We start from the raw sequence: 27,210 nt of genomic DNA, 5'->3' as shown, positions 1-27,210 counted from the left end.
CCTTGGTAAGGGGAAAAGGCCGGTGCTGAGATCCGCAACAATATATATATATATATTGTAATGGTTAGAGCATCCGCTCTGTTTTAAAAAGATCAGAGAGGTCACAGTAAAGTTTCGTTCTGGGACTGGGGTCCTTAAGAGTAGAATAAATAAAGATCTGACAAAAAACAGGTGAAAGAAAAATGGAAGGACAATACCGAAACTCTATGCAAATGAGATAGAAATATGATTGCAACCTTTGAAGAAAGAGAATATGAGCATGAACCAATAGTGATAGAACATGAAGTACGTAGAGCCCTGAAAAATTTGGCAAATGGAAAGGCACCAGGTGCCGATGAAATTCCAATATAACCCTAAGGTAGTTGGGCAAGAGGCAATCATAATTTTAAGAGGTCTCTGCATACATCTGGAGCATGATTGCATGGCCTAAAGATGGAAGCAGTCGGTCTACATACCATTGCCAAAGAAAGGGGAAGAAAGAGAATGTTCAAATGACCGAACCATTGCGTTCACTTCACATGCCAGAAAGTCTTGTTGTGGAAATGACCTCTCGGGGCTAATAATTCATGTATAGATTAGAATAGTTACTTCCAGTCGTGTATGTTTTTGTGTATGAATGAGGTAAACCAAACTGTAATAGGAATATGCGTCGATTATTGTATAGACAGCCTGTTGTCTCTCCTCCCAATGTCTGTTTTTAAAACCGCTTCTTTTGAAAGTCCTTTTTAAAATGTTTTATCTTCTGCAAATCTGTCCTTTATGAGCATTAAAAAGAGAGGCCGAGTGGGGCAGTTTTGGCATGCAGGCCAGGCCTGGAACATTTGGACAGCCCGAGAAGCTAAGTGGTGGGGCTTCACCTTGAGTGGCACTGGAACCACGGATGGGAGCATAATGGGCAGTCCTCGGTGACATCAAGGGACAAGGCATTGGCCAAGATAATAAAAGGGCTGACAGTCTGCAGCATCAATCTCATCTGGTCTTGGATTCTGCTGGAGAGAACATGCCATATTGGAGAGCCCAAACGTGGAGTCTGTACCTTCCACCAGCCCAGTCTGTTTTTTGTCCGCCCTGAAGAGGCTGCCACAGCTGAAGCTGGCTCTCCCGCAGATGCACGGGAATGGTGTGAAAATATCGTGATGTTTCAATGTGTTGAACGAATTTGGTTTATAAATGATCCGGGTATTTAAATTATTAAACACCCTTATGGCAAGTCCAACTACAACTACAACAACAACGAGAGAGAGAGAGAGAGAGAGAGAGACAGAGAGAGAGACACAGAGTGAGAGAATGAGTGAGTGAGGGAGAGAGAGAGGGAGAGAGAGAACAAGCAAGCTCCAGTACAATGCACACTCATCAGTGTCTGTCAATGGGACAAGCAGAATGTTGTTGTGGTTCTGACCTTTATCTTGAAAGGATGATTCATCTACAAATTCAGACTTCACCTTCACTTCAACAATAAAACCTGAAACAAACCCCAAAAAAAATAATCTAATTTAAACAAAATAATGGTATGGATTAATCAAAATACTTTTTCAAATTCATCTCGGAGATTATAATAAATCGTCGGACAATAAATCGGAAATTTTAAATTATAATAAATAATAAATCGGAAATTATATAAAACTCAGGAAGTGTTCATTAGAGCACAAACTTTTAGCTCACACGAGCCTCCATTTTGTATACAAAAATAAAATAAAATAAACCCACGTCCCAAAGTGCTGGATATCACGACGAAGTTTCCTTTTCAGGATTTTGTTGAAACACAAAATAACACAGACGGGCCCACACATTAAAGGCTTACACTCCATCTCCACATAGAAAATCATTGTCATGGTGCTGTTGTGTGTGTATGTATGTATGTATGTATGTATGTATGTATGTATGTATGTATGTATGTATGTATATATATATATATATATATATATATATATATATATATATATATATATATATATATATATATATGTATGTATGTATATGTGTATATATATATATATCTATATATATATATCTATATATATATATCTATATATATATATATCTATATATATATATATCTATATATATATATATCTATATATCTATATATATATATATCTATATATATATATCTATATATATATATATATATATATATATATATATATATATATACACTGTCTCATCCCTCGCTATATTGCGCTTCACTTTTCGCGGCTTCGGTACATCGCGGGTTTTTCTCGCTAGTATATGTAAAATTATATATCGGATTTTTCATTATATCGCGGGATTCTGCGGCCTATAGGTATTTTTATTTTTTTAGATTTTCATTATTTTTGCGGTAAAATAAGCATTTTCTAGCCTAAAAATTTAATAATAATATAAATAAAAATATAACACATTAATTAAAACCTATATTAAAAGAATATTACAGTAAATCGAAATAAAATACGCATTATAAATGAGTAGACAAAGAATCGCGCGTATGGAAAACCAAGCTTGGGTTGCTTGCGCTAGTTTGCCCAGATGATTTCGTACGCGGCACACTATTGGCAGATGGATGAGACGCGACCAATCAGAGCATGCTGTTCAGTATCCTGCGGTGTTGTGTTTTTGTGCATTTTGTGTAAAATTGTGAAGTTGTTTCAAGCCCTACGATGACGGATAAACGTTCTGCGTCTTCTACGGGTTCTGGCACTGAACCTAAGCGCCAGAGGAAGATGCTTAATATCGTAGAGAAGGTGAAACTCCTCGACATGTTAAAGGAAGGGAGAAGCTTTGCGGCTGTAGGCCGCCATTACGGGCTCAATGAATCTACGGTCCGGTACATTAAGAAGGACGAAAAGAATATAAGGGCGACGGCAGCAGTGTCCTTTAACCAGACAGCGAAAAGGGTGGTAACTTCACGCAATAAGGCCATTGTAAGGATGGAGTCTGCATTGGCCCTTTGGATCAGTGACTGCAGGAAGAAGAATATCCCACTGGATACCAACGTTATCCGTGAGAAGGCCAGGCAGCTTTATGCCAAGTTTGCTGAAGGCGCTGGCGACGACGACCCCGAATCCGAACCATCGACCGCATCTCCCACCAAACCAACCAAATTCAATGCCAGCAAGGGCTGGTTTGAAAAATTTCAAAAACGATTTAAGCTAAAGAGTCCTGCATGGTCCTGCATGGAGAAGCTGCTTCTGCTGATAAAGCCGCCGCCGAGGGGTACGTGAACGAGACGTTCAGGACGATCATCGAGGAAGGGGGTTATAAGCCTGAACAAGTTTTTAATATTGATGAGACAGCCTTATTTTGGAAAGGGATGCCGTCTCGCACTTTCATCATGATTGAGGAAGCCAGAGCCCCTGGATTTAAGGCCCACAAAGATCGGGTGACTTTAGTAATGTGTGGGAATGCTGCGGGCTTTATGATAAAGCCTGGTCTTATTTATAAGTCCAAAAACCCAAGGGTCCTCAAAAACAAAAATAAGAACCTGCTGCCAGTGTATTGGATGCACAACCAGAAGTCCTGGATTACGAAACTCCTCACATCGGATTGGTTCCACCAGTGCTTCATTCCCGAGGTCAAGCTTTATCTCGCAGAAAAAGGACTCGAGTTCAAAGTGCTGTTGCTCATGGATAATGCAGGAGGTCACGCGCTCGACCTGTCATATGATGGCGTACAAATAGAGTTCTTACCGCCAAACACCACATCGCTGATACAGCCCATGGATCAAGGCGTCATTCTTGCATTTAAGGCACTTTATACGTGAAACACCCTGCAGCACTTGGTCAAGGCTATGGACTCGGACGAAAACTTCTCGCTGAAGGCGTACTGGCGTGAGTACACCATTGCAACGTGTCTGCAAAATATTCAGATGGCCATAAAGGAGATGAAGACAGAAGCTTTGAATGCCTGCTGGAAAAAATTGTGGCCAGAAGTAGTCCACGATTACGTGTACAAGGGTTTCTCTCCTGACGAAGTCCACCACTCTGCAGTAGATAAGGCAGTGAAGCTGGCAAAATTACTAGGAGGAGATGGCTTCAACGATATGACTCCCGATGACGTTGAGGAGCTGCTCGAGACCCACTCAGATCCGTTAACGGATGAAGACCTGGCGGAGATGACGAAGTCAGCAAGTGAGGAGGAAGAAGAGGAAGAAGAGGGTCCAGGGGATGAAGAAGAAGAAGGCCTATCACTGGAACGCCTCACAACCCTAGTAAGAATGGCAAAATAACTTAAGGAAAGGGCTGAAGAATGGGACCCCCAGATGATTCGTTCGTTGAAGTTCAGAAATGTAATCGACGGAGGCATTGAAGTCTATAAAAACCTCCTCGCCCAGAAGAAAAGGCAGCGCCAGCAACTGCCCATCACTATGTTCCTCACCCGAAAAAAGAAAGAAGACACGCCTACGTCTTCAGCACGAAAAGAAGTTCCGGACGACGACGAAGATACTGCACCACCTGACGAGGCGCCTGCTGAAGTGGCGCCTTCAGAAGAGCTGTAATGCTCTTCTTTGCTGTGCAGTACAGTAAAAACTATTATTGATATACTTACCCAGTATCTATTACAGTATTTTCAAATATACTGTACAGCTATATATACACGTACAAATATTTTTCTAATACATAAGGATGGGTCTCAAAAGTGTGTTTAAGAGTGTAGAAAGGGTTTATAAGAGAGTGGGAAAGGTTTATAAGAGTATGGGGAGGGTTTTTAAAGGCTTAAAATATATAAAATAATAAAATAAATATATGGTTTCTACTTCGCGGATTTTCACCTATCACGGGGGGTTCTGGAACGTAACCCCCGCGATAAACGAGGGATGACTGTATATATATATATATATATATATATATATATATATATATATATATATATATATATATATATATATATATATATATATATATATATATATATATATATATATATATATATATATATATATATATATATATATATACATATACAGTGAAACCTTGACTTACGAGTGCACCAACTTACGAGTTTTCCGAGATACGAGCCGTCGCTCGGTCGATTTTTTGCTTTGTGATGCGAGCCGAGATCTGAGTTACGAGCGAGCAAGCTTGGATATAAAACACGTAATCGTCGAAAAACATGAGCGAGGTGTGCGTGTTGTCGACTTGGCGAGGCAGTACGATCGTAGTACTTCTATGATATGTACGATTTTGAAGCAGAAGGAGTCGATAAAGGCTATAATGCCAGCCAAGGGCGTTAAGATTATTTCAAAGCTCCGGACCTCTGTCCATGAAGAGATGGAGAAGTTGTTGTTTGTGTGGTTGACGGAGAAGCAGCTCGCAGGAGATACCGTGACCGAGAGCATCATCTGTGAGAAGGCACGAGACATTTACGGGGATTTGGTGCAGCAGACGGCGGGAACATCAACGGACGAGGCATCGGAAGAGTCATTCAAAGCCAGTCGGGGATGGTTTGATAATTTTAAGAAGAGGACCGGCATTCACTCCGTCGTCAGGCATGGTGAGGCAGCAAGCTCGGATGTGAAGGCAGCTGAAGATTTTATTATAACTTTTGCCGAACTGATAGAAGCCGAAGGATACATCCCCCAGCAAATCTTCAACTGTGACGAGACAGGGCTCTTCTGGAAAAAGATGCCGAGGAGGACGTATATAACGGCAGAGGAGAAGAGCATGCCAGGCCACAACTTGTTCAGAGTGCCGGCGATAGCTCGCCTTCTCTTTGTGGAAGACACGGTGAGATCCTTAACATCCAACAACTAATGGGACGCAAACGGGGCGCCCAGTTTAGCGGTACACACATTGATGAATCACCCTGCCTGTGAAACACCGACATGACAGGTTTAGCTGGGTCGGGATTCAAACCCAGGCTGGACAGTTTAGAGTCAAGTGTGCGTACCTCCAGTCCAGGCCATCCTGCCAACTTGTATGCTGCATACAGGTGAAATATAAAGCGCGAGATATTTTTATATATACAGTGGAACCTTGACTTACAAGTTTAATTCGTTCTGTGACCGAGCTCGTAACTCAATTTGCTCGTTTCTCAAATTAAATTTCCCCATTAAAATGCATTGAAATGCTATTAATCCGTTCCAGCCCGCCAAAAACCACACCAATTTTTTTTTAAATATACAGTATATATAAAAATATCTCGCGCTTTATATTTCACCTGTATGCAGCATACAAGTTGGCAGGATGGCCTGGACTGGAGGTACGCACACTTGACTCTAAACTGTCCAGCCTGGGTTTGAATCCCGACCCAGCTATAACCTGTCATGGGTGAATCACAGGCAGGGTGATTCATCAATGTGTGTACCGCTAAACTGGGCGCCCCGTTTGCGTCCCATTAGTTGTTGGATGTTAAGGATCTCACCGTGTTTTCCACAAAGAGAAGGCGAGCTATCGCCGGCACTCTGAACAAGTTGTGGCCTGGCATGCTCTTCTCCTCTGCCGTTATATACGTCCTCCTCGGCATCTTTTTCCAGAAGAGCCCTGTCTCGTCACAGTTGAAGATTTGCTGGGGGATGTATCGTTCGGCTTCTATCAGTTCGGCAAAAGTTATAATAAAATCTTCAGCTGCCTTCACATCCGCCTCACCAAGTCGACAACACGCACACCTCGCTCATGTTTTTCGACGATTGCGTGTTTTATATCCAAGCACATCATCCTCTTCTTCTTCTCAGTTATAATAAAATCTTCAGCTGCCTTCACATCCGCCTCACCAAGTCGACAACACGCACACCTCGCTCATGTTTTTCGACGATTGCGTGTTTTATATCCAAGCACATCATCCTCTCTTTCCTTGGCACTCAATTTCTTAGGACCCATGGTTAAAACTAAGAAATTTTCCAAAATAACCAAAATGCGAAAACAAAGCAGCAGCGATATACGGCAGAGATACTTGCACGGCAAGATAACCACGTGACCGGAACCCACCTGGTGGCGGGTAGCGTAAGCTCGTAACTCAGATCTCGGCTCGCATCTCAAAGCAATAAACCGCCCGAGCGACGGCTCGTATCTCGGAAAACTCGTAAGTTGGTGCACTCGTAAGTCAAGGTTCCACTGTATATTTCAAAAAAAATTGATGTGGTTTTTGGGGGGCTGGAACGGATTAATAGCATTTCAATTCATTTTAATGGGGAAATTTAATTTGAGAAACGAGCAAATTGAGTTACGAGCTCGGTCACAGAACGAATTTAACTCGTAAGTCAAGGTTTCACTGTATATATATATATATATATATATATATATATATATATATTACGGTGGAGCTTAAAAAATTTAAAAAGACGAAATTTTTATTTTTGAAAGTCGTACCCCCTTAATCTGTTCCATATAATATAGAAACACTGTATAAAACGTTTGAGCACTAAATTATTATGTTTAGGGGTAGCTCAAGGGCCGCAAAGATTATGAAAATTATAAAAATTCAACGAATTACGAGTATATCAGACTATATCTTAATTTATTTTAAACAACACACTTGAACACAGTATTTATTTTTGAACACGTTAATAGTGAATTCTTTGTTCAGTTTCTGACAGAGTTCATAGTATCAGTCTGACAATGTCCAGCAAACCCCAAATTTATTATTTTCATGGCATCATGGCTTCCATTTCATGGAAGAGAGTGACATCACATACACAGGAGTACAGTGTATGTTTTCTGCTATCAGGGTACATTCTGCGATGGTCCTCGACAACTTGCAGCAGGAATTGCAGCTGAGTTTCATCGCGGGTTATCAACCCACTGTACTCCTGAATGAGTGCCACTCCACGTTCAGCGTAGTCATTGACAACTTTTAGAGAGTTGACTGTTTCTGCAGCCTGCTTGTAGTCGTCTCTGTCATCCCACAAGTCCGGATCAACCGCGAGAAATCCATCTGGAAGTTCCATCATTCGCAGAAGTTTCATTGACCTTGCTGTGACGAAATCTTCCAAGTTCTTGTCCTTGAATGAATCAAGAGCAACAGTGATTCGCTTGGAATGATCCTGATCTTGGTCTTCTTCATTCTTCATGGCACTCACCATCAGTCTCTTGGTTGCCGAACTGACCCGACTGTCGAAGAAAGCCAAGCTAACAAGTTCCTGTGACAAGTACCACACGTGATTGGAAAACTTGCGTGATGTTGACTTTGAGATGGCTGGATAGATTGATGAGTATTCAAGCAGTGACTTCAGCAGCAGCAGGTCACTGTAAGGAGCACCTGATGCATGAGGTGCAGAGATCCAGGCTGTCAGGTAGACACGTACTGTGAATACACACACATCACGTAATCCTCTCTTTTCTGCAGGAGTCAGTTTGAATTGAGCCTTGAACATCCAGATCTTGAGACAGTATATTACTTTGGACATCCAGCGGGCATGGTGCATTGCTCCGGGTGACATGAATCACACTCCTCTGGCAGGAGCAGCACCGAGAAAGACAATCACAAGTTCCAAGAATTCTTTATAATCATCTCTCGGCTGACTCTGTTCAAGATGCTTGTTGGCATAATCGATAGTGCCTTGCTTTATGTCTTCCACTAGACTTGCCACATCATCAGCTGCAATCCCTGGTTCATATTTGGCCGTGTCTATGAATCCCCAGTATTCCAGGAAGCGTTTGAAGAGTGGAACCTCGGGAGAAGATTTGGCTCCCAATCCCATACACACTTGGAACACTGCACCAATTATCAATTCCATAATGTGATGCCTGCAAGCTAGTGACAAGAGCTCCTTCTCAAGCTTCTGCTCTAGGAGGACACAGGCACCAGCGATCCGACCAGTGTTTGAGCTGGTCGTGTCAAAACACATAGCTCGGATGCTGTCGGCTACGCCCCAGTCTTCAATGGCTCCAAAGACAGCAGCAGCCTGAGCCTCGCCTGTTCCAGATGGAAGCTTGGCAACTGTGAGTAGCTGAGAAACTCCTTTCCCTGAAACCAATACTGGCAGGCGATCAACCTTCTCTTTTCCAATTAGATCAAGGATCAGTTTGCCGTCCTAGTGAACAACAAGGGAACAACAAGGGGAACGTTACCCTGAAACTCCGCCTTTATATTTGCAGATCTCTGGACTCGGTGTTGTACTCTTTGTCGGCGAATTGAGTCTCTGTTTAGAGCAAGTTCATCAATGTTCTGTCTCAAGCTTTTGGCAGTTTCTGTTATAACAAAAACGGCTTTGCGGTCTGACACTTTTGTGCGATCTAGAGCGGCTGCGAGTTCTTCAGTAACGACAGTTTTTCGCCCCCTCTTTCTTTTTCGTGTCTGAAATGTGATGCCTCCAGCAGCTCCCTCACTTGCATTGTCCCCAGTTTCCATCTTTTCACTATCATCTGCTGAGCTGTTTTCAGATTCAGAACCAGATGAAATCAGTTCAGCTGTAGAAGCTGCTAACTGTTTCATTTGCTCCATTCGCTGTCGCCTGGCAAGCATTTCCTCCTCTCTTTTGGACGCCGTTTTCTCCTTCGCAGCAAGCTTTACATCTACTCCAGCCAGCGACCCCCTTCTTCCCTTTTCTCGCTGGGCTAACAAGAAATCCTTGTCTTCTTGTAATACTGACGTATTGGTCAGAGCATCAGCGTGAGCGACATCAAAAAGGTCTTCAAGCCTGGAAACAAAAGCCGACTCTCTCGCGAGTTGAGTTGGTGACGTTCGCGCTTTGTTCTTTTTCAGAAGACGCCATTCTTCAAATGTCTGCTCAAGCTTGGTTTGGCAGTTTTGATGAGCTCTCATCAGGATTCTAGCTTTCTTCCAAAAGTTAGCTATTTCCGTGATGGTAACATCCGACGATTGTCTTACGGTCTCCTTCAGATCGAGATGGTGATGTAGGAAGAATCCAAGAGCCATACGCAATGATGGCAACTTGCTGCCACTTAATTCAGTCACAGAGTCGCCAAGGAGATACAACTTGGTTTGAGATCTTGTTGCTTTTTCCACAGATGACATTTTCAATCAGATATGAATCTGAAAGAAATAGAACATAGCATTAAGAAATTAAGAATCAAGAAAATTCAAACAGTTCTATTAATAACTGAGCAGTGAGCACAATGCCTCAAGCAATTACACAAACATACTGCTGCAACAGTGTTGCAGCTGTTGCTTAGTCAGCATAGTCAGTCCATTGAGTCCAAACAGTAAACAAGTCTGAACATGTCTGGAATATAAATTCATGGAAAATTTGCATTATCAATTTATCAGCAAAACAATGGGATTTGGATGATTGGTTGGATATAATAGATATGAACCAGTTTTTTTTTTTTTTTTTTTTTTTTTTTTTGTATACAAGATCGAGGCTCGTGAAAGAGCGAACATTAATCACACAGAAAGACAAACAGACACATAAAACAAATAACATCGGGAGCGGTAGACAAGATGGGGAGAGAGTGGGAAGGACACAAACACAACATTTGAGAGCAGGGACCGAGAGACATGGAGACATCGAGAGATCTGTGGGAGGGAGAGGGCTTTGGGGGGGAGGCATGAGAAGGGGGGGGGGGGGGTTGGGAGAGGTATAAACATATGGACACTGCCAGGACTTCCAGGAAAGAAGTTGGAATTTCAAACAAGGTGGATCTGGGGTGAATTAGCGGGGGTAGAAAAGATCAAGGTTTTGGATGGGGGAAGATAAGAGATGGTGGTGAACAGCTGTTTTAAAGACCTGGAGGGAGGAGTGGGATTGAAGGGAGTGTGGGAGTTTGTTCCAGAGGCGGGAGAAAAGAGGAATGAAAGAGTGAAGGTGAGCAGAAAGCCGAGATTTCGGCAGTTTAACCATCAGAGGGTTGCTGGCAGATCTTGTGCGACCTGTAGGAATATTTGGAGGACAGAGCACAGAGAGAGCTGGGGGAGCAAGGCCGGAGAGGAGTCGGTAGAAGACAGAAAGACCACCTACCTGCCTGCGGTGAGTGAGTGAAAGGCCCTTAGAGGTAGCTTCATCGCGGGAGATTCCAATGATTTTGAAAGCTTTGGATTCAACAGCGTGAAGCCGGGCCAGGTGTGAGGCAGAAGCACCAGCCCATAGGGGAGAACAGTATTCCATTGAGCTGCGGATGAAAGCCTTGTATGTGGTGAGGAGCTCAGGTGTGCCGAGGAAGGACTTCGCACGACGGAGGATGCCCAGTCGGCGACTGGCTTTGGAGGCCAGCTTGGAAATGTGGTTTTCCCAAGAAAGATCATGGCAGATAGTGAGACCCAAAAGCTTGAGCGACAGAACTTCTTGGAGAGGATTGTTGAGAAAGTAGATGGGAGGGTTGTCCAGTCGTTCTTTTTGGAGAGACATAGTAAGAGAGTGAGATTTGTCAGGATTGAAAGACATGTTCCACTTGTTTGACCAGTCTGTGATTTTGTCCAGGTCTTCAGAGAGTGAGGAGGCTGCAGACTGCCGATCTGAGGGAAGAGGTATGGAGCGGCAGAGAGTGGAGTCATCAGCAAAGAGATAGAGAGGATTTTCCAGAGAGTCGGAGAGATCATTGATAAAGACCAGAAAAAGCACAGGGCCCAGCACACTGCCTTGGGGAACTCCAGCCTGAACAGGAAGGGGAGATGAGAGAAATCCATTCAGGGCCACACGTTGACTACGACCAGAGAGGAAGTCCGCAAGCCATGCATGGAGATTTCCATGGATACCATAGGAGGAGAGTTTGGTGAGCAGAGCTGGGTGCCAGACCGTATCAAAGGCACGTGATATGTCAAGGGAGACAGCTCTGATTTCCTGTTTGGCATTGAGGACCTCCATCCATTGTTGAGACAGCAGAAGCAGCATGTCCAGAGTAGAGTGACCTGGTCTGAAACCAAATTGATGATCAGAGATCAAGCCATTGGAGAAGAGGAAAGATTTCATATCCGAAGCAATGATGGATTCCATGACTTTGCTGATAATTGGGAGCAGGCTGATTGGTCTGTAGTTGCAAGGATCTGTTTTTGCACCTTTTTTGTGTAAAGCGGTAATGTTAGCTGATTTCCAGGATGCTGGCAGATGACCTTGAGCAAAAGATAGGGTGAAAAGAACAGCGAGAGGGTGAGATAGAGCGGCAGAGCAGGATTTTAGGACCCGTGGGCTGATGCCGTCTGGTCCAGTTGCAGAATCAGAGTCGAGGTTTGACAAAAACTCCTCCACCTTGTCAGGAGAGAAGGACACAGAGTTCAGGAGCAGTTGGGTTCGACTGGGAAAGGTGGGAACAGAGAGAGATGGGTTTGGGACTAAGCATTTTGAGGCAAACACAGAGTTGAGGCATTCGGCTTTGTCACGTGCGATGTCAACTGTGTGGCCATTTGAGGTAAGGGAGGGGATGGAGGGGGAACAAACACCAGAAACGGATTTGACCAGACGCCACCAGGATTTGGAGGAAGGAGACAGGTTTGAGAGTTCATTCTTGAGTGAGGAGAGATAGTGCTTCCTGGCACGCCTGAGGGTAGACACACACTTGTTCCGAGCTTGGTGGAAGGAACTGAGATTGCCTTCAGTTGGATTAGCCTTCCAAGAGGCAAAGGCAAGTTGTTTCAGGGCAACTGCCTCCCCACAAGATTCAGTGTACCATGGACGGGAGGAAGGGTAAGACAACTGAAGGCGAGATGGGATAAATCTGTGCATGAGAGAGATCAGTTTGCTTTGGAAGAATTCCCAGGAAGAATTGATGTCAGAGGCAGTGGAGATGGGAGACCAATCCAGACGATTGATGGCTGCTTGAAGACCGTCCCAGTCGGCCTGAGTGAAATGCCAGACTCGTCGACGCTGAGGAGGCTCTCTGAGAATGGCCAGAGAGATGTCCACTTTGACAAGCACATGATCAGAAGAACCGATTGGAGCAGAAGAAGAGCAGCAGACATTAGCAGGGAAGTTTGTCATAACCAAGTCTAGAAGAGAAGATACTCCATTGGCTGAGATCCGGGTCGGGAAATTGACAGATTGTGTCAATCCCAGTGAGTCACAGAAGTCCTTTGCTGAGGTGCCATGACTGGTGAGAGAGGAACCCACACCCAACCAGGTGGCATGATGACAGTTGAAGTCACCACAAATGAGGAAGAGAGAGTTGGGATGAGTGGATAGAAGTTGGTCCATGTTGTCAGACAGTGAAATGTAGATGGAGTCATCACTGTTTGGGGGACGGTACAGAACACATATGAACAAAAGGTGGGAGCGGAGAGGGAGCCGTAGCCAGAGGTACTCCTGGGGGTGAGGTGGAAAGAGGGCAGTGCAAGGAGAGTGAGGAAGAGAGTTTTTGATAAAGATAGCCACCCCACCACCAGGCCGAGGCTCAGGTCTATCATACCGGAGGAGGGAGTAACCAGGAAGAGATATTAAGGAATCAGAGACATCTTGAGGGAGGAAAGTCTCTGTTAAGCAGATCAAGTCTGGATTGTCAGAAGCAACCTGTATGGAGAGATCAGTCAGGTTTGAGCGAAGGCCCCGGATGTTTGAGGTCCATACCGTTAATGAGGAGAGAGGGGGAGCATCAGGTACAGGACAGGGGAGGGGAGGAGTAGGGGAAGATGAAGGATGAGAGGGGGAGGTAGGGAGAGCAGTTGATAGTGTGTCAGATATTGCAGAAGAGTTCCAAGAAAGGGAAGGATGAGGAGGATGAAAGTTTTGATGGTGAAGGGATGAGGCACAGTGAGGGGTTGTTTGAGGGGGGGGGGCAGAGGAAAGTAGAAGGTTTGGGGGGGTGGAGGTATGAGATAGAAGGGAGACGAAGTGGGGAGGAGGCAGCTTGGAGGAGGAGGGGGGAGGAGGGAGAATTGGAGAGGAATGGTATGGGGGGAGAATTGAATGGGAGGGGTTGGGGGGGAGTTTTTAAGGGGAGGAGTGAGGGGGGAGTTTAGGAGGGGAGGCGCAAGGGGGGAGTTTTGGAGGGAAGGGGCAAGGGGGAAGTTTAGAAGTGGAGGGACAAGGGGGGAGTTTAGGAGTGTAGGGGCAAGGGGGGGGATTTGGAGGGGAGGGGCAAGGGGGGAGTTTAGGAGGGGAAGGGCAAGGGGGGAGTTCAGGAGTGGAGGGGCAAGGGGGGGGATTTGGAGGGGAGGGGCAAGGGGGGCGTTTAGGAGGGGAAGGGCAAGGGGGGAGTTCAGAAGTGGAGGGGCAAGGGGGGAGTTTAGGAGTGTAGGTGCAAGGGGGAGGATTTGGATGGGAGGGGCAAGAGGGGAGTTTAGAAAGTGGATGATTAATGAAAGATGAACATTGATAACAAATTGGGTTTGTTGTGATTTTCAAGTTAGCAATCCGATTCAGAACGATGGAGGAGGGATGGAATGAATGTGAATTTAGACCATGTAGTGAGGGAGACGTATAAGATATTGAATTTCTTTTTTTTGACGTGGAATGAGTTGGAGAGGAAATTGAGAAAAGCCTTTTAAATAGGAAGAAAAACAGCGTGTTGTAATATACCACTGAAATAAACACAGAAGGGGAAAGGTTAAACATATTTAAATAATATTTAAACAGAACTGTGAACAATCTTCTATGCACAAAATACCAACGGGGGGAGAGCCGAGAGGGACCACCACGAGTCACGTGAACAGGGCAAACGGTGGATGGCAAGGAGATAATGGGGGCGGGGCGAACAGCACACCTGGACAGAAAATACAGGATGAGACAACAGTACACGTGGAGAAAGGAAAATAAATGTTTTTGGTTTTTTTTTTTTTTTTTTTTGGGGGGGGGGGGGTGGGGATTTAGAACGTTAGACAGAGTATTATGTTCGGGGTAGAAGGGAAAAAACTAAGAGCCAAGCAAAACACGCTTAAGTTAACAAAACACCGACGGGGGTACAACTACAAGGCCACACACGAGGAGCAAACACGATTAATTAATTACGAGTTACAGGAAATTCAAACCAAAACTAACTATAATCAAACAATTACGCATGGACGATAAAATAACGAGTTGAAATTTGACAATCTATCTGGGGAAATGGGGGAGAAACACGTGGTCGAAGAACGAACGAACGAATAAGAATGAATAAACGAATGAGCACAGAGAAGGTAATGTCTTATTTTTTTTGTTTTTTTTAGTTGAGATTTACATAAGGAAGTAGGCTATGGGGTGAAAAGACTGCGAAAACAGAGAACGAAAGTTATTGGTTTCACAAACGACGGACCACTGAGAGAAAAACAAAGCCTCAAGGTTGTACAGTGTTCACTGTACAAGGCCTCAAGACACGACACGAATTAACACGATTTTCAATACAGGTATGAAAGATTTGCACCGAAAATCTTCGTCGGGACAATATATGTACATACACCATAAAATAAATACAGTTATAACGAAAATACAAATGGGAACAATTACTGAACTTCGATTTCGATGGAGAGCGTGTAGAGCTGCGAATAAACGAACCCTCGCCAGCAAGACCAGAAACGGAAGTCCACCACAATGATTATGCTTCTATAATCTGTGATAATATTATACCATGTTTATACACCCATTGTGTCTGTGATTCTCTGCAAAGCCTGTGATAACTTCGTTTTTATTTTCAAATAGTGTTCTGTGATACACCTATGTACAGTGTTTACTTTTAGATACTATGGTGATAAGCGTTCCCAGGTCAGCGCTACATCTCATTTTAGCATATATTGTCTAGCAGACTCTAGCTCAACGAACATTTTACTCTTTTATTATAACAGATATTGTGTATGTACAATGTACATATTACTACTGTAATTATTTATTTAATGGAGCACAGAGTTTTATAACTTAAAGGTTTTATCTGTGTTCCCAGTAATTAATTTTACCACAATGATTGCATGTTGTGTGTATGATGATAGGAGAGAGTGTCAATTTACTTAGTAGTTAAAATTGGGTTCTTAATTTATCAACAGAATTAATCTATTATCAGTAGTATGCGAAATAAAAGGGCGGCCGCAGCTTTGGGGTATCAGAAACTTTACCATCATTGAGTTACCCCTAAATATTGTTCAATTGTGCTCATATTTTGCCTGAATTTTTATTTCATATATAGGAACAAATTGAGAGGGTAAGAGGATCATATTTCAAAAGTTCAAAAATAAGCTCCACCCTGACTTTTACACACATTTTCAATATATTTGCCACTTTTACACACATTTTCAATATATTTGCCACTTTTACACACATTTTCCAATAGATTTGCCACTTTTACACACATTTTACAATATATTTGCCACTTTTACACACATTTTACAAGAGATTTGCCACTTTTACACACATTTTCCAATATATTTGCCACTTTTACACACATTTTACAAGATATTTGCCACTTTTACACACATTTTACAAGATATTTGCCACTTTTACACACATTTTCAATATATTTGCCACTTTTACACACATTTTACAAGATATTTGCCACTTTTACACACATTTTACAATATATTTGCCACTTTTACACACATTTTACAAGATATTTGCCACTTTTACACACATTTTCAATATATTTGCCACTTTTACACACATTTTCAATATATTTGCCACTTTTATTATATATATATATATATATATATATATATATATATAAATATATATATAAATATATATATATAAATACTGTATATATATATATATATATATGTATATATATATATATATATATATATATATATATATATATATATATATATATATATATATATATATATATATATATATATATATATACTGAAACGCAAAAGAAACTTACCACCTTTGAAACCTTTAAATATCAACAATAACACTGCGTGTAGTAAATGTGTGAACTTATTTGTGGACAATAGTGTCCTCACTGTCAGACAAAACGGTCACGGATGGTCACTTGAACCTTCAATGGTCACTTCATAGCACAGCTGTTTGAACAGCCGTTTTTGACTGTCAGTGATTAGCCAAGGGGTACGGGATGATTTTAATGAGCTGCACGTGATGTCTTGATATTGGCTTTAAAAAGGCCAGTGCAAAATGGGCATTTCAATCAACATGCCACGATTGTCAAGGGATCAACGGCAGCGTGCCCTGGGCATGCTGCAAGGCGGACTGAGCTACCGTGACGTGGCACGTCGCCCTTGGCTGTTCACACCAGACGATATCGGCCCTGGTGGACAGAGACACCCTCCACAACTCTGCAGATGATAGACCTCGATCAGGGAGGCCAAGAGTCACCACTGCAAGGCAGGACAAGGCAGATGGTCCGAAGTCACCTGCGGGATCGATTCCGTCCAGCATCCCGCACTGCGGCAGAAACTCTGGGGCGTGCAAACCCACGGATCTCCAATGATACTGCACGAAGACGACTGCATGACTATGGTCTGACTGCCAGAAGACCATACAGAGACCCCGTGATGACGGCTGCCCATCGCCGCAACCGACAGAGATGATGCCAGCAGCATCAGCGGTGGACCTTGGCGCAGTGGAACGAGGTCGCTTTCAGCGATGAGTCAAGGTTCTGTGTGGACAGTCCTGATGGGCGTGAGCGTGTCTGGAGAAGAACTGGCGAGCGATATGCCGATTGTTGCGTGCGTCAAGCCAACAGGTGGGGTGGCCCAAGTGTGATGGTGTGGGCCGCCATATCAGCCGTCATCACGGGGCCTCTGTATGGTCTTCTGGCAGTCAGACCATAGTCATGCAGTCGTCTTCGTGCAGTATCATTGGAGATCTGTGGGTTTGCACACCCCGGAGTTTCTGCCGCAGTGCGGATGCTGGACGGAATCGATCCGCAGGTGACTTCGGACCATCTGCCTGTCCTGCCTTGCAGTGGTGACTCTTGGCCTCCCTGATCGAGGTCTGTCATCTGCAGAGTTGTGGAGGGTGTCTCTGTCCACCAGGGCCGATATCGTCTGGTGTGAACAGCCAAGGCGACGTGCCACGTCACGGTAGCTCAGTCCGCCTTGCAGCATGCCCAGGGCACGCTGCCGTTGATCCCTTGACAATCGTGGCATGTTGATTGAAATGCCCATTTTGCACTGGCCTTTTTAAAGCCAATATCAAGACATCACGTGCAGCTCATTAAAATCATCCCGTACCCCTTGGCTAATCACTGACAGGTCAAAACGGCTGTTCAACAGCTGTGCTATGAAGTGACCATTGAAGGTTCAAGTGACCATCCGTGACCGTTTTGTCTGACAGTGAGGACACTATTGTCCACAAATAAGTTCACACATTTACTACACGCAGTGTTATTGTTGATATTTAAAGGTTTCAAAGGTGGTAAGTTTCTTTTGCGTTTCAGTATATATTGTTACGGGTTTTTAGAACCTTCACTTTGTAAATTTAGTATTAAAATTCCTGTGTACATTTCCCCTTTTAATTGGCTGTTAATTGAAATGAGTGCACCGTAGCTAGTCCATATACATGCACGTAGAAAATCATATACCCTTCGAAATAGTTATTTCCTTATTATGTGTATTAGCTTCAGGCTCTGTCCTCCCATTAATTGACCCTGCATTGCACCGAATTGAAATAAGATTGGATCCCTCCGACGCCCCCATGGCCTCTTCAACGTGCCAGTAACTTTGGGTGGGGTTATTGGCATCCCCATCGCCCCAAACTCCATTACACACGCGGTCAAGCCCCACGAACAAGGGCGTTGCCCGCCCCTCGTCATCAGAAGGTGGAGCCAGGAAAGCCCCCGAACGACCAACCACAAATCAGTGGGTATGGCTTGGTAGGGCGTGTCATATAACCCGTGCCGTGGCGCCGACACCCCCACCTCAGATGATTGAGGGAGAGAGATGCGTCAGGGGACAGAGGAGAGAGCGAGTTCTGAGTGAGGGAGCACACACTGAGAAGTTCTGTGATAGGGAGGTGCATGAGCAAGGAACACCAGTGGGGAGGATTGTTCATTTGCTTGGCGCGAACGTCCTGTGACGAATGAGAATCGGCACACCCTGCTCGCAATACCAACCAGCACTGACGGCAACTGCCGGAACCTACCTCCAAAAGAACAAGTGCGTGCACGCAAACCCCGACGTCGTGCCGTGACCCTCGGACCTCCCTGTCGCCCGTTCTGTGGACCACCTGAACCTCTCATCCCTCCAGCCAATCCTACCTGCAATTCCCCAGTCGTGTGAGTCTGCTCATCGTCTGTCCTCTGTGTTGTCTGGGGTATAAGTTAAGCCTGTGTAGATAAGCTAGAAATTGCTCTGTGTCCTTCTGACCCTTCCATTTTCCTTTATATTACTTTGAGTGCTTTTCTTCTTTTAGTCTGGTGTAAATAATAATAAATCCTGTTCTTCCTACCTTGCCTTCTTTCCTTCACATCCGTTCGTCCTTGTCTTTTCCATCATTGAATACCTGTGCACGATTTGGCCAACGACTAGGAATCGGGTCTAGTTTCTGTTAATGGTTCGGGCCGCGGCTGCTAATCCGCTCGGCAAATTAACATCTTGTCCGCGGTCTCGAACGAGGTTGCTCACCTGCCTCTCTGGAGGGAGCTGGGCAGCTTCAGGACTCACGTCGGTCAGTTGCAGACAAGGGGACTAATCCCCCCTTGGTAAGGGGAAAAAGGGCCGACGGAGAGATCCGTAACAATTGGTGTCAGGAGCGAGATTCGGACCTGAAGTGCGCTTAGCGCACTCAAATTACGAGTGGCATGGATAGTCAAGGCGATCGGGTGCCGGTGGGGGTAGAGTTAAAGGGGGTAGAATCGACCCAGGACCCCGGGGAGGATTTGGGAGTAATGGAGGAGCGCAATACACATTGGGTTGTGGGGGTATCAGGTGCACAAAATGGCGACGCCGCGCACGAGGTTAGAGGCGCACAAAATAGCGGCGGCTCGCTGGTGGCAACAAGAGCCAAGCCCGCGGTACCAGCGGGTTGGGACCTGCATTTACTCATAGAGCAATTACGAGCATCTGTAGAAATGCAGAGGGCCAAATTAAGGGCAGAAATGGGAGAAGTGGGGGACAAATCCGCCCGGGAAATAAAAGGGTTAAAATTAACCCAGGACCCCAGGGAAGGAGAAGGACAATTGGTAATGGAGGGAGCCGATGAGAAACAGTAGAGGGGGTTGCAGAGGGACAAAATGGCGGCGCTTTGCACGCGGCGACGAGGGCCGCACCCGCTGCGCAAGTAAGGGCTGGGGACATGCAAGCGTTAATGGCACAATTCATGTCGGAAATCAGGCAAATGAATGACAAGTCCACCAAAGAAATTCAGGAAGTGAATATTGGCATGAATAAAATGAATGGTAAAATAGATATCCAAGGGGAGCAATTGGGAAACTAAATTAAAGAAATAACTGAGGGACTGGCGAGGGACAGAGCCGCATACGAGGTAGGGGAAGCTGAGAGGGAGGTTGACCGCAGGATGGGCGAGAGGGTCCCAATGGTGCACGACGAGGTAACGCGGATCGAGAAGCACTGGTTGAGCGAAGCGGAGCAAAGCGCGGGTAAAATGACGGGTATAGAGATCGCGACCTGGGGTATGGGGCAGCCAGCGACCGCTGAGGTAGAGAAAATTTTATTAAAGCCAGCGGTCGTTGAGGTGAATAAAGAAAAAGTAGTGGTGGGTATAGTTGAAATTGAAAAGACGACGGAGGTAGCCCGGGAATTGAAGGGAGAAATGGATTATGTGCAAAGTCCGTGCTCACACCTTGATGCTGTGCTTAATCCTTATAAAGATTTGCAGGTGGTGTTGGAGCGAAGAAGAAGAAGCGCCCAGGTGAGTCATGCTGTGTATTGTGCGGGGAGATTTTGCAGGAGGATGTTTGGCGCAGAAAGAATTTTCTGCGCGCTTGGGATCGAGGAAGCATCCGGGCGTTGGTGAAGGGTCCCCTGTGAGTGGAAATGGCACGCATGTGAGGAAAAAGTGTGCGTCAAAGAGCGAGCGTGTTGTAAAGTATGGGAGTGATACCGAGTGCGAGAGCGAATGCACGTCGGAGGGTCTGTGTGAAACAGAGTGTACGGAGTGTGACATGGAGAGTGAGTTGGTGGTGGAGCGGGTGCGAGAATGCACACCTGGAATGGTCGAACGTGTGCAAGAGTGTACACCTGAGTTAGTGGTGGCGCGTGTGCAGGAGGGCACATCGGAGCGAGTTAGTGGGTGGATGCAAGAGTGCACGCCCATGGTGAGTGTTACGGAGGACATAACGGAGGAGAGGTGTGGAACGAAGTGTGCAAACGGCGAGTGTGTGCAAGAGGGTGTGCGAGAGGTGTGGTGTGTAACAGGGAGTGCGGTGGTGGAACGGACGGAGTGTGTGGAATGTACGGGCGGCGTTGGAACGCCGGGTTTTGTGAGTGTGAAACGGGTCGCGTATGCGAGTGAAGCATCGACGTTGACCGGGGCAGCGTTTAGGGCGACGGATAGCGTGCGCAGTGCGCTTTGTTGGATGCGAGGCCCCGCACGGTCGAGTCCGGGTCTTGTCGGGCAAGGCGACCGGTCCGGTTCAGGGACAGGTTGGAGGAAGCGGAACAGTGCCCCCAGGCGGGGGCGGGGTTCCGACCGGGCGAGATTGAGCCATCGGGCCGGAGGCCGCAAGGTTCCGCGCCGAGATGGTGTGTGGAATCTCGGCCCAACCAAACCGCCTCCCTTGAACCAAATGCCGGACGGATTCAACCTGCAGGTGACCAAACCACCCGAATTCATTGCTCGGCTTTGCGAAGCCGAGTTTTAATGATGTGACGACACAACGAGGCTCAGATATAGCGGACTGTGATGATGATCGTGTTGTGGATTCGAAATTTTGGGATAGGAAAATTTTTGATTGGCTGGAATTTGATGAGCAAAATTTAGAGTGGAAGATGCCCGATGTGGAGGGATGGCAACTCTGCCATCCCTCACAACGGGGCACATGAGCAATAGTTTTATGGGGTTTGGCAGTGAAAACTAGCCCGGGAGGGTTAGGATAATGTATAGGGACCTAGAGATGACCATAGGTAACGGTAGAGGTAAGTAGCAACATTGGACAGGTAGTCAGGGACATAGAGAGGTTAGTATGGTTGTTAATGATGTGGTATGTGCTTAGTTTAAAGGAAAGACGGGGAGCACCAAGTTAGCAGGCAGGGCACCAGGTAGGTCAGATGATGCCGTGTGTTTGAGAATCGAAAGTGTATGAAGCAGCGCATGAGGAATAATTGTGATTGTGAGTTGTATTGAGCGTGAAAGTGTATGGAGCAGTGTATGACTGAGTAATGGTGATTGCGTGTTGTGTTGAGCAAATGGTCCTGGAGGAAGGAGGGTGCAGGAAGCACCAGGTGTGATTGCACAGGTGTGCAAGTGAACAGGTGTATGGAGCAGTGTGTGAGTGAGTAATGGTGATTGTGTGTTGTGTTGACTGAATGGTCCTGGAGGAAGGAGGGTGCAGGAAGCACCAGGTGTAGGAGTGATGGCACAGGTGTGCAAATCCAGGTGAGCATGGTTGTGTGGAATACATGGAGTATGGAATGGATGGTGTAGAGTGAGTATGGTGGAAACTGTGGAGTGGAGTGGATGGTGCGAAGGTGTGTATGGGGAGGATGGACCCCATCACGAATACCCGGGGAGGGTAGTTTAAGAGTTAGGTAGAGGGAGTAGGTAAATTGTGGTTGGATATTGGCATCTGTGGTGTGTGTGGAAGAATGGTGTTTGGATGGGTGCATTAGTAACGTGGAAATGGCTGGGCGTGTGGCCTGTTAGTGTGTGTAGTTAAATGGGCACTCCGCCACTGTGAGGATGTCGGCCAGGTGAGGCCGCAGGTGGGCTCTGGGAGCCGGTAGAGTTGTGGATGGGGCCCGAGGATCCGGAGGACGGACCCGGGTAGCCCAGTGCCAGAGAGGGCACTGAGTGGGGAGAGCGCCAGAGGGCCTTCCCCAGGTAGATAGGTTAGGGTAAGGAGCAGGTAAGCTCGGAGGCAACTGCAGTGGTGGAGGTGTGCAGGTGGGTAGACCTGCTGGGAGAGTGCACTCTGGTGCGTTTATGGTGCTTTATGGTGCTCTTTGTTGGTGCTGGTGCATCGATGCAGCGCAGGCTGTCTCCCCCCCCCTCCCCCCCCCCCCCCCCCCCCCCAAAAGAACAATCACAGGTCCTGGGTTAGTTTTGTAAATACAATTAGCGTCAATTGTAAATAATGCTCCCCACCGTACATGTTTAGTTTGAAAACAATTCCGCAATTCGGTTATCCTGTGGGCGTAAATCTGTTAGGGTGCAATGCAGCAGAGGGACATATTTATTTGTGTTTTAAAACTGTCGCACTCAGGGTCAGGTTAAATGTAGAGGGAATTACACCTACATGTCACACTAAGTAAAGTTTTATAGGCCCGAGGACGTGCCTGGAGGATGAGGGTGCAGTATTGCGGATTTGAGAATCATGTGTAATTGTTGTAAATATCACCCTCTAAGTAGTGTAATGAATTCTTGTAAATATCTCCGTTTGGTGTGTAAAGGTCAAAGGTCGTCCTCCTAGTTAATCCATATACATGCACGTAGCAAATCATATACCCTTCTAAATAGTTATTTCTTTATTATGTGTATTAGTTTAAGGTTGTGTTTCCCATTAGTTGACTCTACATTGCACCGAATTCAAATAAGATAGATTCCCTTTCAATTCCCCATTTGTCCGCAATTGCCAACTGCATTCGCCCTCCATTGAACACGCGGTCGGTTCGGAGAAGAAAGGCGTGTCTCCGCCCTCGTCATCGGAGGGAGGAGTGAGCCAGCCCCGATCAACCAACCAAGGATGAGGGGTTTGGCTTGAGAGGGCGGAGAAAGAACAATCGGGGAGGTTCGCGAAGATTTGAGGGTGTGGCCTATATAACCTGTCACGCGATGCCCCCACCAGAGATGATTGAGGGAGAGAGATGCGCGCAAGAGTTCAGTGAGGGACTGCTTGGTTAAAGAGGTGAAGGGCGAAGTCATTGAGGGAGCCAGAGAGTTGAAGGAGCCCGAATAGAGAGCTCTGGGAAAGGAGACGCTGTTCCAACCAGCCTTGCCACGACAAGCTCCGACGTGTTGCTGCGAGCATCCCGGCCGTGTGGACCCGAGTGCGGAGGGGCGGCGGCTGCTCACTCCCGGCCCGACCATTCTCCTGCTCCAACTGAACCTTCCTCTCCTTCCAGCCATTCGTTCCTGCCTTCATTCCCCATTCGTGTAAGTCTGATTGTCATCTGTTTTGTGTGTCTTGTCCTGGGGTTTAAGTAAGTCTGTATAAGCTAGAAATTGCACTGTGTCTTCTGGTCCTTCCATCCTTCTGTAAATTATTTTCGTATCTTTCCTTCTCCTTGGTTCCTTTAATTGTGTAAATAGTAGTAATAAATTATATTTGGTCTTCCTACTTTTGCCTTCTTCTTCTTCACATCCGTTCGTCTTTGAGGTTTCCACATTGAACACAGGTGCACCTGTGGCGCGATTTTGGCCAATGTTTCAGAATCGGGTCAGTTACTTGCTAATGGTTCGTGCTGCGGCTGCTAATCCGCTCGGCAATTAACATCTTGTCCGCGGTCGCGAACGGGGTTGCTCACCTGCCTCTCCGGAGGGAGCTTGGGCAACTTCAGGACTCACGTCGGTCAGTCATACACAAGGGGATTAATCCCCCCTTCTTAAGGGGAAAAGGCCGACGTAGAGATCCGTAACAATATATATAATATACATATATATTATATATATCTAAATATCTATAAAGCTCAGTTGACTTTTTGCTCCACCAAATAACAGCGAAACAGAGTTGAGTAAAAGGGTGAACATTCTACAGATGCTGTGATAAATAACTACCTCGGTCGGTTTGAATGTTTGAAAGAGAATAGACGTCTGGATCAATTTTTGAATTAAATTTAAATCCCGATTTATATATATACTAGCCAAAAGCACCCGGCATTGCCCGGGTTCTTTTTGAATGGATTTACTACTATAATTCAGCTTTTACTCGTGGCCGTAGAAGATTGACTACTATAATTCAGCTCAGCATTTAATTGCGAAATGGGCCCAGCCCGGCCGAGGCAGCCTCGACCGGCCTCGCCACCGAGCCTAAAACCTTCCCGGGGACCATCCCGACATTTTTTGTGTCAGAGGTTTCCTCCTATCTTCACTGTTCAGGAGATTAGCGCATGCAGATGAACAAACAAACAAACCAAAACTTTCTTTATATATATATAGAAGAAGAAAATAAACAAACGTGAGTTGTCTGTGTGTGTGTCCGCGTTTTATTCAGAGATGGCTGAACGGATCTTCATCAAACTTTCAGAGGTTCATCAGTGAGTGCCTGGGAGTGTTCTCGGCAAACCAAAAATTTTTTTTTTTTAAAACACCGCCTTTTTTGCCAAAAGGCAGTGCCGAAGCCTTTATAAATCAATGACAGTTATACACAAGTCCACATTCGTATAAATACGTACAAAACAATTACCAGACATTTGAATACAAATAAATCAAACAATTCCGGAAGTGTACGAAGTTGGTAGTACGGCTTCTTCTTCCTGATCGGCATCACACTTAACTCAGAAACGTGAGCCACATTCACTCAGAAACGTGAGCCACTCCCCTTCCTCTCTTGCCTCCTCCCTCCCCTCCCCTCACGCCACCCCTCCCTCCCTCCTCCCATCCCTTCCGCCCCCCTCCCCTCCGCCTCTTAGGGGCGAGCTTCCGTCTATTAGGTCCTTTGGGCGGGGCGTAGTCCAAGAACCTACTTGCTTGCAGTTGCTGGTTAATGTTGTTTAAAGGTGGATTTTCATGGCCGGCCGTGGTAAATGTAAAAAGGTTTTTGATGGCCGGCCTTGGCAGAAAAACATAAAGGGAAGGATTACAGGGGGGTAATCACGTACTGGGGGTAAACCAATCTTAATCCCTACACTAATTAGAATGTCTTAACCACCCCCCCCCCCCCCCCCCACCCTCCCCGCTCCCCCATTTGGACCACCGATAAGTAGCGGACGGCCAAAGAGGGAGAGAAGCAGTCGCACCACCTTGCTTTCTCTATCTATCCTGGCACTAGTTGGAGGCAGTTGCATTTCCTCCTTGTTCCGGCTTGGTCGTGGGCATGTGGTCTGTGGTTCGTGTGCGCTCTTGGGAAAGGGCTGGTGAGAAACAGCGGTTCGGAACAGTCGGAACTACAAGGCACAGGATCGACGTCGGTGGTGGACTGGGTCTGCGTTGTGTTTCCTCTGGACGTCGAAGAGCACCACTCCATGCCATTTTGTGCGTTTCCCGTGTGGTGGTTGGAGGCGACGAGTGACTGGCAAGCCTTACCAACCATTTGGGGATGCAAAGCTTAGTTCCGGCCGATTACAAAAGCATTATTTATTTTATTTTACTTTCGTTTTCCCCTCGTTTGTATACGAGTGAGTGGAGACGTTTCAATTATTAATTTTAGTTTTTACCTCGCATTTCATTATTACTTGCATTTATTTTCATTCAATTATTATTTGTTGAATTTTACTTTCCTTGTATTGTGGATTTTGCTGTCCAGGCTTTGTGTTTGTGCTTTCGGATTACCCCTGCGTGTGTTACCGATCAGATAAGACTTCGAACCTTCCCGCGCGTGTCACTACTGCCAAGTTGGGTATACGCCTTGGAGTAAAGCTCGTTTCGGCCATTCGTCCTCTCGGGGTCTTAACCCCTGGGACACGACAATACTATAAAATTTATATTAAGAGAGTAATAAGCACAGCGAATAAACCCAATCCACTTTTTTCCTGAGGCCATTTGTCTTACCAACCACGGTTTTGCCAACCATATGGATTTTCAAGAGCGCAAATCCCCGTGGTTGGTGAGGGATTGCTGTATGCTGTATGGACACTGCGTGGGGTATTATGTTCTGTTAACTCTCGTTACAACTGCGTTTAATGACGTAAATAATTGTAATAAATAAACTCAGTACTCGTGCCTGAACCCTGATACTACACCATAACTACCCTGCAATAATAATTATTTTTAAAGTGTTTACATTTTCACAACCACAGGCAGTCATCAGGTACTTGGAAGTTACAGCCTATAGGCCTGGGTTTCAAGTATCTCCCAGTGTGACACATCACAGGATGTTTTTCCAATCACACAAAATAAATATATAAATATTCAGGACGTCCTGGAAAATGCTCGGGATAAACATTAACATTATTACCATTTGGAATGTGATTGGTACTCCCGATTTGTATAAACTCAAGTAAACAAGAATGGAGGCATGAATAACATGGCTTGGATTTTCATAAACAATTTAATAGTTACGTTTGTGGGGGGTAGGCATGAAATACCTCATCGGAAAGTTCAGAATGTGTAGCTTTTAGGATTGACCGTGTGACGCGAAGAAGAAGAAACCCATCTCGATGTACATAAGCAGGGTACATGTTCAGGTTAAGAGTGTTTGCATGCTGGGGCTAATAATGCCCCATAAGGAGGGTGATTTTGTGCTAATTAATTACAGGGCTTATGGT

The sequence above is a fragment of the Myxine glutinosa genome, chromosome 5 (assembly GCF_964187855.1).
Source record: "Myxine glutinosa chromosome 5, kmMyxGlut1.1, whole genome shotgun sequence".
Taxonomy (NCBI): Eukaryota; Metazoa; Chordata; class Myxini; order Myxiniformes; family Myxinidae; genus Myxine; species Myxine glutinosa.
This window is presented reverse-complemented; position numbering follows the sequence as displayed.